This window comes from Zingiber officinale, chromosome 5B, assembly GCF_018446385.1.
Source record: "Zingiber officinale cultivar Zhangliang chromosome 5B, Zo_v1.1, whole genome shotgun sequence".
NCBI classification, from domain to species: Eukaryota; Viridiplantae; Streptophyta; class Magnoliopsida; order Zingiberales; family Zingiberaceae; genus Zingiber; species Zingiber officinale.
The window spans coordinates 45,090,411-45,107,281 of record NC_055995.1 but is presented as its reverse complement, the minus strand read 5'-3'; positions in this window follow the sequence as shown (position 1 = coordinate 45,107,281).

Here is a 16,871-nt window from a genome sequence, read left to right as displayed (position 1 = left end):
AGATGCATGAGTAGTAATAGATAGTAACATTGTCTTGATCTCAATTTGGAAACCTTATCAATTTCTTCAGTTGGATTAGCGACCTAGGGTTTATTCCATTTCAGAACACAACCTCACTGTCGCTCCTTCAGTTGCTTACCTCAACCAACCTGCCAAACATGATCCTCAAGACCTATTTATACTTTAGCACTTAGCATTGGATTAGCCACTCAGGACTTTCCCTCTATCTTTGGTCCTCTAAACTTATCAAGCTTCGAATCCTCTCAACCCACTTGGTCTTTCCGCCTGGCTTCCTCAATCTGCTAAGTCTTTCCTGCCTAGTCGCGACTAGGGCTTTCCCGATTCAGTAAATAGTTTGCACACTCAGTTAACTTGTTAGATCATAACAAAACATAACTTAAACCGTTGACAATATCAAAACTCAGGTTTAATTCTGGTGCACTCTGCACCAACAATCTCCCCCTTTTTGATATTTGGCAACCAAAGTTCACAGTTAAGTCAATATATGCAAATATATAAGTAAATAAGCATTTATTTTTTATTTTACCCCCCTTGAGTTTAACAACTCCCCCTGTATCACTATATCTCCCCCTTTGACACACATCAAATATAGGGGAAACTTGAACTCCCTATAGTGATTTTGAAATCTTTATTAGTTTGCAAAAGATAAGTTATGAGAAGATAGGACTATTTAAGATTTCAAACCTAAACCCTTCTTCTCCCCCTTTTGAAATACTGTAATAAGATGTATTTAGGGTATTCAAAGTGATCATGATTCAAATATATTTGGAAAAATATGAGTTCATAATTTCACGAATTCTTTTGAAGGAATCATTTTCAAAAAATTTCCAAGATACTTTGAAAAAAATAGTTTTAAGGTAATTTCAAAAATACTTTTTCACATAATTTTCAAAGAATTCATTTAGTAAAAATTTCAAGAATATTTTTCAAAAAGACATTTCAAGACTTAAAATATTTTTACAAAACCAAGATATATAAGAATTAATGATTGCAAATATTTCAAAATTATTTTCAAAAATATTTGTTAAGGAATAAAAGTTAAAAATATATGCAAAGAGTTTTTATCAAGCATCCTTTTCATAAATTCTCAAAGTATTTTTCAAACTATGATTTTTTAAAATATTTTCAAAAGTATGATTTTAAAAAAATAATATTGAAAATATGTCTTTCAATAGAGTCTCGCCCACTCATTTTAAAGTCTTAGATGATGATCTAAGGGTCAAGATTGACTTAAACATCTAATAAACTTAGGTGATGATCAACAATATAATTTTTAATATACCCAATCAATCATCAATAAAATATATTTAAGAAAATAGATTTTTAGTTTTTCAAAAATATTTTTAACAATATTTTCAATTTACTTTTTTTTTTTTTGCATCTCACCAATGGTAATTTTATAGTTGTATGAGATGACTTTATTAATTTTGAATTTGTTGTAATTTGACTTGGGTTTAAGTTGAGTTTGAATTTAGTTAAACTTATATTATTTTAATATTAATTAGATTGATTTATATTTTAATGATTATTAATTGGGTTAAAAATTTACATTCAGATTAATATAATTATTAGAATAATTATTACTTATTTCAATTATTGTTGATTAAAGTTTCATAGTAAATTATTTATGAATTAAGGAATAATTTAGTTAGTTTCATAGAAATTAATTAGTTATAGATTAGTTTTATTAATTTTGAAAATTAATTTTGTTTATGATTAATGTACTTAAGGAATTTGTTGCAAAGTTCAAGATTAATTGATTAATTATTTAATGTAGATTTGATTAAGTTTTAAATAAATTTTAATATTATTTATATTTTATATTAATTTTTAAATAAGTTTTAAATAACTTTTAAATTAACTAAGTTTAATTAAGTTTGAAAATAATTTAGTTTTAAATTAATTTTGATTTTATTTAAGTTTTGATTATTGATACAGGTTATGATAGATCGACCGAGCGAGTGAAGGAGGGGTTTCAATCTAGAAAGATAGGAAGGTATATTGCCGGTCGAGTAAAGGCTGAGTGAGCACCTTCGCGCTCATATATGTTTGGTCGAGCAAAGCCCACTCGAGCATGGAGGCATTTAGCCTTATATAATATTCTCAATACATTACCACCCGACCACAGGCCGAGTGAATGCCCCAGCGCTCATATATGTTCGGTCAGGCAAAGCTTGCCCAAGCATAAAGGCGTTTAGCCTTATAATATTCTCATCATCCTACCGGCCAATTGCTAGCCGAGCGAGCACCCACATGCTCATATATGCTTGACCGAGCAAAAGTTCGCTCGAGTATAAAGGCGTTTAGCTTTATATAATATTCTCAATACATTACCGGTCGATTGCAGGCCGAGCGAGCACCCACATGCTCATATATGCTCAATCGGGAAAATCCCACTCGAGCATAAAGGCATTTAGCCTTATATAATATTCTCAGTAGATTTTCGGCCGACCGCAGGTTGAGCGAGCACCCAGGTGCTCGTATATGCTCGTCCAGGTAAAGCCCGCCCGAGCATAAAGACATTTATCCTTATATAATATTCTCAATACATTACTGGCTGACCACATGCCGAGTGAGTGCCCCAGCACTCATATATGTTCGGCTAGGCAAAGCCCACCTGAGCATAGAGGCATTTAACCTTATAATATTCACATCATCTTACTGACCGATCGCAGGCCGAGCGAGCACCCACGTGCTCATATATGCTCTACCAGATAAAGTCCACCCGAGCATAGAGACATTTATCCTTACATAATATTCTCAGCCTAGTATCATCCGACCGCAAGCCGAGTGAGTGCACTCGTGCTCATATATGCTCGACCGGGCAAGAGCTAATCCGAGCATAAAGGCATTTAGCCTTATATAATAATTTCAGTATCTTACTAGCCGACTGCAGGCCGACCAAGTATCCACGTGCTCATGTATGCTCGTTCGAGCAAAGCCCGTTTGAGTATAAAGACATTTAGCCCTATATAATATTCTCATCATCTTACCAGCCGACAGTAGGCCAAGCAAGCGCTCTCGCGCTCATATATACTCAGTGGGGCAAAGCCCACCCGAAGTATAAAGAAAGAATCAACATAGGGTATTCTTAACAACATATACGCCCGGCTTGAACAACTTGTTGAAGCATATTTAGCAGAAAGTAATCTGAACAGTATATACCACCGTCTTGAACGACCGGTCGAAGTATAGTCAACAGAAAGTAATTTGAACAGTATATACGACCGGCTTGAATGACTGGTCGAAGCATATTCGGCAGGAGGTGATCTGAATAGTATATATGACTGGCTTGAATTACCGGTCGAAGCATATTCAACAAGAGGTGATCTGAACAGTATATATGACCGGCTTAAATGACTGGCTGAAATATATTCAGCGGAAGGCATTCCTAACAGTATATGCAACCGGCTTGAACGACTAGTCGAAACATGCTTAATAGAATATTTGGCGGGAAATATCTTCTAGAAGTTTCTTCAATTATGATGATGTATCCCCATTATTAATACGAATCATAAATGACAAAATGGATATATCTGGGTACAGAAAAGATTCCTTAAAGGATTATTTCACAAAGTATAGAAGATGACTTCATCTCCTACATAAACTCTAATGAACCGGGGACCACCTCACGACTATAGAGGTCATGTGAGGTGGTATAAAAAGGGGGATCTTCTCCGTTGGCAAGGTACGCAAGTTCTAACATCTGAACTCTGTTTTCACTTCAATTACTATTCTTCTTCTTCTTCATCATCTATCTTTGACAAGAACTGACTTGAGCGTCGGAGGGTCTAGCTAGGAATCCCCACCCCGGTCTTAGGTCGCTAACGCTTTGTTGGCTCGTCTCATTGTGCGTAGGAGCGTGGTGGAATTTCTACAGATCGTCGAAGTTCGTCTTCATCAGAGGTCATCATCATTCATCGGAACCAGTGCTCATCCTCGTAGATCTCAAATAGGATCAAATTTGTGTGTCGTCTGTGGGAACTATTCACCTAGATCCGAGACTACAATGATGGAGGAAGCTGGTAAACCCAGCACCATCACTATATCGCAAGATGATCTGGAGTTTCTCGTCAATGCCAAAGTACAGAAGATACTACAGCAACAACGACAATAAGTGAATACTTGTGCCACGTTACCTGTGGTGGCACCTCCGGCGATGTCAGTAACTTCCCACTATCGAGAAAGGGAAATCAAAGGAGGAGATCTGGCTCATTTGTTCTCTACAACTCTCTCTCCCACTCGCCGTCCTAAAGCTTATTTTCGAACACCTGTGAAACAAGCTAGGCTATTAAAGAAAAGGGCAAGTCAATATACTATGATCGGAGATCACTTATATAAAAGAGCCTTCTCTAATCCTCTACTAAAATGTATTGGATCAGATGGCATACAATATATTCTACAAGAGGTGCATCAAGGTTCTTTAGGTAGTCATATGGGAGGTAGGTCTCTTGCTAGGAAGATATTATTAGCTGGATATTTTTTGTCTACTTTACAAGCAGATGCTGCTCAATTGGTGAGAACTTATTTGTCTTGTCAAAAACACCAAAATATTCTTCATCCTCCTACTAAATTATTGAAGGCTTCTATAGTATCTTGCCATTTTGATCAATGGGACATGGATATAGTAGGGTCTTTCCCTCTTGCACCTGCTCAGAGGAGGTTCTTGTTAGTAGTAGTGGATTATTTCTCTAAATGGGTAAAGGCAGAACCATTGGCAAGAATTATTGAACATGCAGTTATCAAATTTCTATGGTAGCTCATTGTTTACAGATTTGGTATTCCACATAAAAAGTTTCTGATAATGAAAAGACAATTTCAAAGAAGGGGAATTAAGAAATGGTGTTCTGATTATGGTATCACACAAGCTTTTACCTCTATGGCATATCCACAGAGCAATAGACAAGCTGAAGTAACTAATAGAGAAATTATCAGAGGACTTAAAACCAAGTTAGATCATGTGGGTGGTAGCTGGGTAGATGAATTACCTAGTATATTATGGGCATATCGTACTACTCCTCGAGAAGCTACAAGAATTACTCCTTTTCATTTGGTTCATGGTAGGGAAGCAGTAGTTCCAATTGAGGTCGGAGTGGAGTCCAATCGGAGAAGGCTTTATGATAACAACAATGTAGATCGATGCCTTATGAAGGTTGATTTAATAGAGGAAGCGCGGGACAAAGCAGTAGCTTGAATTATTTCTTATCAGTAACGGATGAGACAAAATTACAACAAAAGAGTTATTTCAAGGTTTTTTCAGGTAGGTGATCTGGTATAGAAGCGCATCAAGCTCGTGGGAGATGTTAACAAGTTAGAACCTCAATGGAGAGGACCTTACAAAATCATACAGAAACTTGTATCAGACGCCTATTACCTTGAAGACGCAGAAGGGAGAAAACTCGAGCAACCTTGGAGTGCTAATCATTTGCAACAATATAGATTTAACAAAAGTGCCTCTAAGTTATTTATGTATTTTGTTCAAACATTTTTTAATACAAATGACAGATAAAATGCAGGTAATATTATTCGGGGAAAATACATACTTTTCTTTAAATCTCCCTAACAGTCGATCAGGGACCCTAAGGAATGATTAGCCTAGCTTCCTTAGGGGGAACTGAAGACTTTAAACCTCCGTAACTGTTGATCGGGGACCCTAAGGAGTGGCCATCCTGGCTTCTTTAGGGAGAATCGGAGACTTTAAACCTCCATAACAATAGATCGGGGACCCTAAGAAGTGACCATCCTAGCTTCCTTGGGGGGGAACCAGAGACTTTAAACCTCTATAGCAGTCGATCAAGGATCCTAAGGAGTGACCATCCTACTTCTTAGGGGGAACTAGAGACTTTAAACCTCCATAGCAATCGATCAGTGACCCTAAGGAGTAACCGACCTGGCTTCCTTAGGGGGAACCAGAGACTTTAAACTTCTATAACAGTCGATCGGGGAACCTAAGGAGTGACCATCCTGGCCTCCCTGGGGGGAACTGGAGACTTTAAAACCCTATAACAGTCAATTAGAGACCCTAAGGAGTGACCGTTCTAGCTTTCTTGTGGGGAACCAGAGACTTTAAACCTCCATCTAGACGATCGGGGACCTTAATGTTAGAGTGTATACTAAAAGCCTAGCTTTTGGTATAAACATTTATCTAGAAATAAGAATCACATTGGTCAAATGTCTACATTTATGATAAATGAAGTTGTTCAATTAATTTATATTGTAGATAACATGGTGTGTGGTGTCACACACAGAGGATCATGTTATCAGTACCTTATAAATTATAAACAGTAGCTCACGACCATAATGGAAAGGAACAAACCATTGGAAGGTCGTAGTGTAATTAGGTATTAGTTTATCTTAACTATATAATTACACTAGTACACTTAGAGTGTATTGAGTAGGACCATTAGAGGTCGTTTCTTTTATACTAACTTTATAAAGAAACAAAGACCTCAGTTATTATGGAAGTGTGTGCTCTTAATCCTAATATAATAACAAGCACATATATTTGATATTTATTTCTTTAATTTATCAATGGGTGAGATTTAGTTCGATGAATCAATAAGCCCGATAAGTTGGGAAATGATATCACTTATAGTGTGTGTTGTTGATTATAGAAGGAAACTGTGTCCTAGTGATCTAGGTTGAGAATGTCCCCAAGAGGAGCTCATAAGGATTGTCATGTTAAACCCTGCAGGTGGACATAGTCCGACATGACAATGAAGTTGAGTGGTACTACTCTTGGAGCTAGATATTAATTAAGTGAGTTGTCGATAACTTACTTAATTAGTGGACATTTGTTATCTTAAACACAGGGAGACTAACACACTCATAATAAGAAGGAGCCCAAAATGTAATTTGGGATTGGTGCGGTAGTTCAATAATAGTTCTTTAGTGGAATGAATTATTATTGATGAAATTAAGTTGTGTGTTCGGGGCGAACACGGGATGCTTAATTTCATCGGGAGACCAAAACCAATTCCTCCTCTCGGTCCCTATCGTAGCCTCTAGTATATAGAGATTTATACCCACCGCATACCCACTTTCTTACCCATCCAATGGGGCCGGCCAAGCTAGCTTGGAACCCAAGCTAGGGCCGGCCAAGACCAAGTGGATGAGTCATGTAGGTGGCCGGCCAAAGCTTGGGTCCCAAGCTTAGGTGGCCGGCCACTAGAATATTAAAAGGATTTTTTATTAAAATTATTTCTTATGTGGATATCATGATTTTAAAAGAGAGTTTAAAAATTAAAAATTTCCTTTTATAACTTTCTACAAAAGATTAAGAGAAGAGATTAATCTCTTTCCTTATTTGTAGATTAAAAGGATGGTTTTAATTTTGGTAAAACTTTCCTTATTTGTAAATCATCTACATGTTTAAAAGAGAGTTTAAAATTTGAAATCTTTCCTTATTTGTTGATTAAAGGAGGATTTTAAATTTTAAGAAAACTTTCCTTTTTAACCATGTTCATGATTTAAAAGAAAGTTTAAAAATTAATAATTCTCTTTTATTAGTTTCTACAAAAGATTGAGAAAAGATTTGATATCTTTCCTTATTTGTAGATTAAAAGAGATTTTAAATTTTAGAGATAACTTTCTTTTTATCCACATGTTTAAAAGAAAGATTTTAATTTATTAAATTTCCTTTTTATTAACCAATCATGAAGGGATAAAATTATTGGAGAAATTTTTATAAATTTCTAGAAACAAATTAGGAAGTTTTAATTTTTGTTTTAATTAAAACTTTCCTTGATTTGTGGATTGTAGGTGGCCGGCCAAATAAGTTGGAAAAAGGAAATTAATTTTTTATTAATTTTTCTTTTTCATGGCAAAAGAATTAAGGAAGGTTTTATTAATTTTTCCTTATTTGTCAAGACCAAGGATTATAAAAGAGGGGGTAGAGAAGGCTTCAGGTGAACAACCTCTATTATTTCTCTCCCTCTTTTCCTTGGTGTTGTGGCCGGCCAACCTCTCTTCCTCTCTTCCTCTTGGTGGTGGCCGAACCTTCTCTATTTGCTTGGAGCTCTTGTGGTGGCCGGATACTACTTGGAGAAGAAGAAGAAGAAGGAGAGAAAGCTTGTATCCCTTGGAGCTTGGTTGGTGGAAAAAGATCTTCATCTTTTGGAAGCTTTGTGCTTGGCCGAAACTTGAAGAAAGGAGAAGAAGGTGCTTTGGTGGATTCTCATCTCGGAAGATCGTTGCCCACACAACGTCCGAGGTTAAAAGAGGAATACGGTAGAAGATCAAGAGGTCTTTCTAAAAGGTATAACTAGTATTTTTTCTTTCCGCATCATACTAGTTATTTTTGGAAATAATACCAAATACAAGAGGCATACGATTCTAGTATTTCGAATATGTTTTTCGAAGTAGTGTTCTTTTGTTTTATTTTTCCTTGTGATTTGATTGTTCTTTTTGGTTAACCTAAAGTTATTTTAGGAAATTAAATATTAGATTTCTATAAAAGTTTTTGTCTAGTCGGTGGTGGTTGCTCCCATATCCAAGAAGGTCATGTGCCTCGCTACGTCAATACTGGGAACCAATTATGGAAATTAATATTTAATGGAATTAATAACTTAAGGTGATTTGGGTCGAACGTGTTAAGTTCCGCAGGAGATCCAAGTCAAAACCTAAAAGAACAAATAGATTAAGTTTTGGATCAAACGTGTTAAGTTCCGCAGGCGATCCAAAATTTAATTTAAAAGAACACATGGTAGCTAGGAAAAGGTTCAGACCTTTGTACAAAATTTTTGTACAGTGGAACCTCTAGGCTTTCCGAGTAGCAACCAACAATTGGTATCAGAGCTAGGGTTTTGCCTCTGTGTATTTGGTATTAGTTTAATTATGCACATGTCATACATAATTTAGGCAGGTTAATAGTAGGATGTGCTAACTTTGTGGATGCAGGATCCAACTATTATGGATTTTAGTTATTATGTGTGTGATTGGACCCTTGGACATGTCAAGGGCATTTATCTGTGTATGCATGATTGTATTAAAATACAGCAGGAGCTGTATTTAGTTTTATTAGGATTTTATTTTTGATCTAGATATATGTACATTCCTTTTATGGAATATAGGATCAAAATGTAAAATTCTATTTATGTCACGGATCGAATCTTGCAAAGCGTGGAACCTTCTAAGGACCAGAGGCGCAGCGGAACTAGGAGCAAGATGGATGCGACAGCTAGACCCGGTGGCGGTGGCCAAATATGGCAGCAGCTTGGGATGACAACACACGGAGGACAACTAGAGATAAAAGCCATAATAGTTGAAAATTAGATTTTCTATTTATTACTTTTATATTGTGATGTGTGTGCATGTTAGTATACATGACTAGTAGGCTAGCATAGTTAAAATTCCTCATTTATAAATAACTAAGTGGGAGAGGGATCTTTAAATAAATCCCATGGTCTTCATTACTGGTTTGTAAGTGATGCAAACAAGCTTGCGCGTTGGCTCTGAGTGCCTTCCTCCATAACAGATGAGCTTGTTTGTGGATCACTAGAACAGACTTCCATTTTTGGATGACTATAGGAAGTTAATTAAGAGCATGTGATCTTCCCCAACGGAAGGGGCATAATCTTATTAATGGACTTAGTGTCAAGTAATGGTATACACTTAGACACATCTAATAGTATCCTCCCCATCGGAGTCACTGCTATTATTTGTGTGACCAAATGAAACCAACTATTAATTTGTCATAAAACTAGGTTGACAAGATAATAAAATTAAAGGGTTAAAACCCCTCTTACAAATGATTGATTTTGTATACGTCCACACTAACGTGGCATACAAAATTAACGGTGTTTGAGATAATTTTATTTGTCATAAAGATACGTTGACAAGATAGTTAATGGGTAAAACTCTCCTTTTACAAATGTTGAATTTGTATACGTCCACACTAACGTGGCATGCAAAATTCACGGTGTTTGAGGTGTTGGTAAATTTATATAATATTGTTTGAGGAATCAATGTTATTTTAAATTCAAAGAGTTTTGACCAAATATTTTATCAAACACAGATCAACTATTAATTTTATTCGTCATAAAGTAAAGTTGACGAGATAATAAAATTAATGAATAAAATCTCCTCTTCGATTTTGTAAACACAAAATTCATGGAGATTTTAAAGAGTTGATCTTGACCAAATGTTTTTGTGATTCTTAGGATGTTTGTTAATCCCTAGTAGTCATACTATAGAAAAAGACTTAGTAGTCCCAATTGTAATGATTGGAAATAGGACTTGGACATTAAGGTAGACTGTCTTCTTAGAACTAAGAACAATTTAGGTGTATTTAATTCATTAGTTGAAACATGTCTAGTGGTGTTATCTACCAGAACCTGGAGTGTAGATTCAAGATGCCATTAATCATGTCTGCAATTCATTGCAGGGTTCTAGGAAACCCGACAACTAAATGAAAGGTAAATCACCGTCCACATGGGCACTACTGTAAAAGTGGTAACTGTTGCAGTGGGAGATGTTTATCCTTTGATAAGAATAAAATATGGATTTTAAGTAATTGTCTTTACGTACCAAGTTTAGGAAGAACCTGATTTCAGTTTCTAAACAATTATAGATATTATGTCTATTTTGATAACAAAGTTGTTATCAAGAAAAATAGGAAAGTTATCTATTCTGATATGATGGTTGATAATTTATAATCCAATAACTCCCACGATGCAACAAATGGAAATTAGTAACACATCTTCTAATTTTAAGAGAAAGCAACCTTCGGAAATGAACCAATTATATCTTTGGCATCTAAAGCTAGGTTATACTTGAGTAGGATTCATTGGTAGCTGATGAACTTTTGAGTTCATTGGTAGTGGAAATCTTTCCAACCTGCGAGTCTTACTTGGAAGAAAAATAACCAAGAAGCTTTTAAGTCCATGGGGTATGGAGTCAAAGATATGTTGAAATCGATTCATTCTGATTTGTTTGATCCTATGACTATCCAGACAAGAGGTAGTATTGAATATTTTGTCTAATTTATAGACAACTATTCAAGATACAAATAAATTTACTTAATGTACCGCAAGACTAAGTACTTTGATTAGTTCAAATAGTACAAGGCTGATGCGGAGAAATGTTAAAGTAAAAGTCACTATGGTAAGAACATAGTGGCAAGTACCTCTTGGGAGAATTTAGGAGTCACTTATCAGAAGTAGGGATTCAATCCAAACTAACTGCACCTGGTACACCTCTACAGAATGGTGTAGTAGAAAGAAGGTATAGGACTCTTATGGAAATAAGTAGATTGATGATGAGTTATTTTACCAAATTTGTTTTAAGGATATGCTCTGGAAACGGAAGTGAACGTAGTACCTTCCAAAGTCATAACTCTCAACTCATATAGAATTGCTGAATAGGTGTAAGCCTATTTTGAAGCATATTCGGATTCGGGTAATCCAGCACATATGTTAAAAAGAGATAATGATAAGTTGGATAGTAGTTCACTTGTTTGTAAGTTATCCTAGATAAACAAAAAGTAGGTTTATAGTCTTAAAAATCAGAAGGTCATTGTTAGCATCAATGAATGATTTTAAAAGGACTATATAATGAACCACGTGCTCATAAGTAAATTTGTTCTTAAGGAAATAATAAAAGACATGTCTAATCTAGTACCAACTGTACAAGATGAGATACCACAAGAAAACTGCAACACGTATCACAAATGATACACAATTGCAGAAAATGTCTTGTCGTAGTAGGAGGGTTGTTAAGCAACCTTAAAAGATTCATGTTTTAGGAGAGTTTTTGAACTCGATCCCTAAAGGACATGAACCTGATCGCCGGACATATGACGAAGCACTCCAAGATAAATATGCAGCATCTTGGCAAAGAGTAATGAATAATAGAATTAGAATATATGTATTCTAATAAAATCTGGAAGCTTGTAGAACCACCAAGTGGTGTAAAAGCCTTTGGGTGTAAAAGGTCTATAATAGGAAAAGAGGGATAGACAGGAAGGTAGAAACCTTCAAAGCAAGGCTTGATGAAAAAGGAAACTTTTTTCACTGGTAGCCATGCTTAAGTCTATCCGGATTCTTTTATCTATTTGGCAAGTGGATGTCAAGATAGCATTCCTTAATGGAAGTCTTGAAGAAAGCATCCATATAAAGCAACCAGAAGGGTTCATTGCAAAGGGCTAAGAGCATCTTGTGTAAAGCTCAATCAGTCTATGGACTGAGGCAAAGCTTCAAGGTCTTGGAACATCCGGTTTATCAAAGTAATTCAGACCTATGGATTTATTTAGTAACCGGATAAGTCTTGTGTATACAAAAGGTGTGATGGAAGCGTGGTGGTATTTCTTGTACTATACGTAGATAACATTTTTGGTAGTTGGCAACAATATCAAAATGTTGTCAGAAGTAAGGGTATGGTTGTCCAAATAATTCGATATAAAGGACTTGGGAGAATGAATATATTCTTGAGATCAAAGTAATAAGGGATCGCAAGAAAAGAATATTTTACTTATCCCAAGCTTCATACATCGGAAAAATCCTTGCTCGTTTTAAAGCATGCAAAACTCCAAGAAAGGTTTCTTACCTTTTCAGGATGGAGTAGCTTTATCTAAAGAGATGTCTCCGAAGACATCAAAGTAGATAGAGAAAATGAAGGCAATTCTTTATGCTTCGGCTATCGGAAGCCTAATGTATGCTATGCACAAGATCAGAAATCTGTTTTGCCAAGGGCATAGTTAGCAGATATCAAAGTAACCCTGGACAAGGACATTGGACTGCAGTAAAGCATGTATTGAAGTACCTTAGAGGCACTAGAGATTATATGTTAGTTTACAAGGCAGTTAATTTGGTCCCTGTGGGTTGCACGAATTTTGACTTCCAATCGGATAGGGACAATACTAAGTCAACCTCGGGGTTTTGTGTTTACTTTAGGAGGTAAAGTCATAACTATGGAAGAGTGATAAGCATAGGTGTTTTTCTGAACTCCACCATAGAAGCTGAGTATATGGCAAGCCTCTAAGGTAGTCATAAAAGCTGAATGACTCAATAACCACAAGATAGACTTAGATATGATTTCTGGTTTGTCCAAAGATTATTACAATTTATTGTAATAATAGTGGTGCAGTAGCAAACTTGAAGAAACCATGAGTCTATAAGGCAAGTAAACACAATAGAGCGCAAGTACCACCCAATATGAGAAATCGTATAAACGAGGAGAAGTTGTTGCTGCCTAGATTGCATCAGATGATGACCTATAGATCTTTTCACTAAGGCCCTTAAGGCAAGAGCTTTTGATGGACATGTTGAAAGGTTGGGATTCATATGTATGACAGCAGATATGGCAGCTTAGTCTTTTAGTATAAGTGGGAGATTGTTAGGATGTATACTAAAAGCCTAGCTTTTGGTATAAACATTTATCTAGAAATAAGAATCACATTGGTCAAATGTCTACATTTATGATAAATGAAGTTGTTCAATTAATTTATATTGTAAATAACATGGTGTGTGGTGTCACACACAGAGGATCATGTTATCAGTACCTTATAAATTATAAACAGTAGCTCACGACAATAATGGAAAGGAACAAACCATTGGAAGGTCGTAGTGTAATTAGGTATTAGTTTATCTTAACTATATAATTACACTAGTACACTTAGAGTGTATTGAGTAGGACCATTAGAGGTCGTTTCTTTTATACTAACTTTATAAAGAAACAAAGACCTCAGTTATTATGGAAGTGTGTGCTCTTAATCCTAATATAATAACAAGCACATATATTTGATATTTATTTCTTTAATTTATCAATGGGTGAGATTTAGTTCGATGAATCAATAAGCCCGATAAGTTGGGAAATGATATCACTTATAGTGTTTGTTGTTGATTATAGAAGAAATTTGTGTCCTAGTAATCTAGGTTGAGAATGACCCCAAGAGGAGCTCATAAGGATTGTCATGTTAAACCCTGCAGGTGGACTTAGTCCGACATGACAATAAGGTTGAGTGGTACTACTCTTGAACTAAGATATTAATTGAGTTGTCAGTAACTCATTTAATTAGTGGACATTCATTATCTTAAACACAGAGAGACTAACACACTCATAATAAGAAGGAGCCCAAAATGTAATTTGGGATTGGTGCGATAGTTCAATAAAAGTTCTTTAGTGGAATGAATTATTATTGATGAAATTAAGTTATGTGTTCGGAGTGAACACAGGATGCTTAATTTCATCGGGAGACCAAAACCAATTCCTCCTCTCGGTCCCTATCGTAGCCTCTTGTATATAGAGATTTATACCCACCACATACCCACCTTCTTACCCAACCAATGGGGCGGCCAAGCTAGCTTGGAACCCAAGCTAGGGCCGGCCAAGACCAAGTGGATGAGTCATGTGGGCGGCCAAAGCTTGGGTCCCAAGCTTAGGTGGCGGCCACTAGAATATTAAAAGGATTTTTATTAAAATTATTTCTTATGTGGATATCATGATTTTAAAGAGTGTTTAAAATTAAAAATTTCCTTTTATAACTTTCTACAAAAGATTAAGAGAAGAGATTAATCTCTTTCCTTATTTGTAGATTAAAAGGATGGTTTTAATTTTGGTAAAACTTTCCTTATTTGTAAATCATCTACATGTTTAAAGAGAGTTTAAAATTTGAAATCTTTCCTTATTTGTTGATTAAAGGAGGATTTTAAATTTTAAGAAAACTTTCCTTTTAACCATGTTCATGATTTAAAAAAGTTTAAAAATTAATAATTCTCTTTTATTAGTTTCTACAAAAGATTGAGAAAAGATTTGATATCTTTCCTTATTTGTAGATTAAAAGAGATTTTAAATTTTAGAGATAACTTTCTTTTTATCCACATGTTTAAAAGAAAGATTTTAATTTATTAAATTTCCTTTTTATTAACCAATCATGAAGGGATAAAATTATTGGAGAAATTTTTATAAATTTCTAGAACCAAATTAGGAAGTTTTAATTTTTGTTTTAATTAAAACTTTCCTTGATTTGTGGATTGTAGGTGGCCGGCCAAATAAGTTGGAAAAAGGAAATTAATTTTTAATTAATTTTTCTTTTTCATGGCAAAAGAATTAAGGAAGTTTTATTAATTTTTCCTTATTTGTCAAGACCAAGGATTATAAAAGAGGGGGTAGAGAAGGCTTCAGGTGAACAACCTCTATTATTTCGCTCCCTCTTTTCCTTGGTGTTGTGGCCGGCCAACCTCTCTTCCTCTTGGTGGTGGCCGAACCTTCTCTATTTGCTTGGAGCTCTTGTGGTGGCCGGATACTACTTGGAGAAGAAGAAGAAGAAGGAGAGAAAGCTTGTATCCCTTGGAGCTTGGTTGGTGGAAAAAGATCTTCATCTTTTGGAAGCTTTGTGCTTGGCCGAAACTTAAAGAAAGGAGAAGAAGGTGCTTTGGTGGATTCTCATCTCGGAAGATCGTTGCCCACACAACGTCCGAGGTTAGAAGAGGAATACGGTAGAAGATCAAGAGGTCTTTCTAAAAGGTATAACTACTATTTTTTCTTTCCGCATCATACTAGTTATTTTTGGAAATAATACCAAATACAAGAGGCTTACGATTCTAGTATTTCGAATATGTTTTTCGAAGTAGTGTTCTTTTGTTTTATTTTCCTTGTGATTTGATTGTTCTTTTTGGTTAACCTAAAGTTATTTTAGGAAATTAAATATTAGATTTCTATAAAAGGTTTTGTCTAGTCGGTGGTGGTTGCTCCCATATCCAAGAAGGCCATGTGCCTCGCCACGTCAGTACTGGGAACCAATTATGGAAATTAATATTTAATGGAATTAATAACTTAAGGTGATTTGGGTCGAACGTGTTAAGTTCCGCAGGAGATCCAAGTCAAAACCTAAAAGAACAAATAGATTAAGTTTTGGATCAAACGTGTTAAGTTCCGCAGGCGATCCAAAATTTAATTTAAAAGAACACATGGTAGCTAGGAAAAGGTTCAGACCTTTGTACAAAATTTTTGTACAGTGGAACCTCTAGGCTTTCCGAGTAGCAACCAACACTTAAGGAGTAACCGACCTGGCTTCCTTAAGGGGAACCAGAGACTTTAAAGCTTCTCTAAGATCAATCATAAGTTTGAACATTAATAGTATTTATGCATATATTCATTTCGCTCGGGTGAACCAATTCGATCGGTTTTCTATACAGTCGGGAGAGCCCGAAGGAACATTTATACAACATATATTCAATTTAGCTTAGGCGAATATACTCGACCGATTTTCTATACAGTCGGGAGAGCCCAAAGGAACATTTATACAACATATATTCAATTTCGCTCGAGCGAGTAGACCCGACCGATTTTCTATGCAATCGGGAGAGTTCGAAGGAACATTTATATAACATATATTCAATTTCACTCGGGCATGCAAACCCGACCGGTCTTTTATGCAGGCAGAAAAGTCCGAAGGAACATTTATATAACTTATATTCAATTTTGCTCAGACATGCAAACCCGATCGATCTTCTATGCTGGTAGGAAAGCCCGAAGGAACATTTATATAACATATATTCAATTTTGCTCGGGCATGCAAACCTGGCCGGTCTTGTATCCAGGTAGGAAAGCTCAAAGGAACATTTATATAACATATATTCAATTTCGCTCGGGCATGTAAACTCGACCGATCTTCTATGCAATCAAGAGATCCCGAAGGAACATTTATACATCATATATTTAACTTCTCTCAGGCGAACCGGCTCGATCGATTTTTTATATTGTCAGGGAAGCCCAAAGGAGCACATATATAGCAGATAATTAATCTCGCCCGGGTATATAAGCCCGATCAGTCCATACGTCAAGCTAGGAGTACCTCATATCTGGGCAAGGCACTTAATTTATCATATGGACCTTAATAACATCAGGAAATA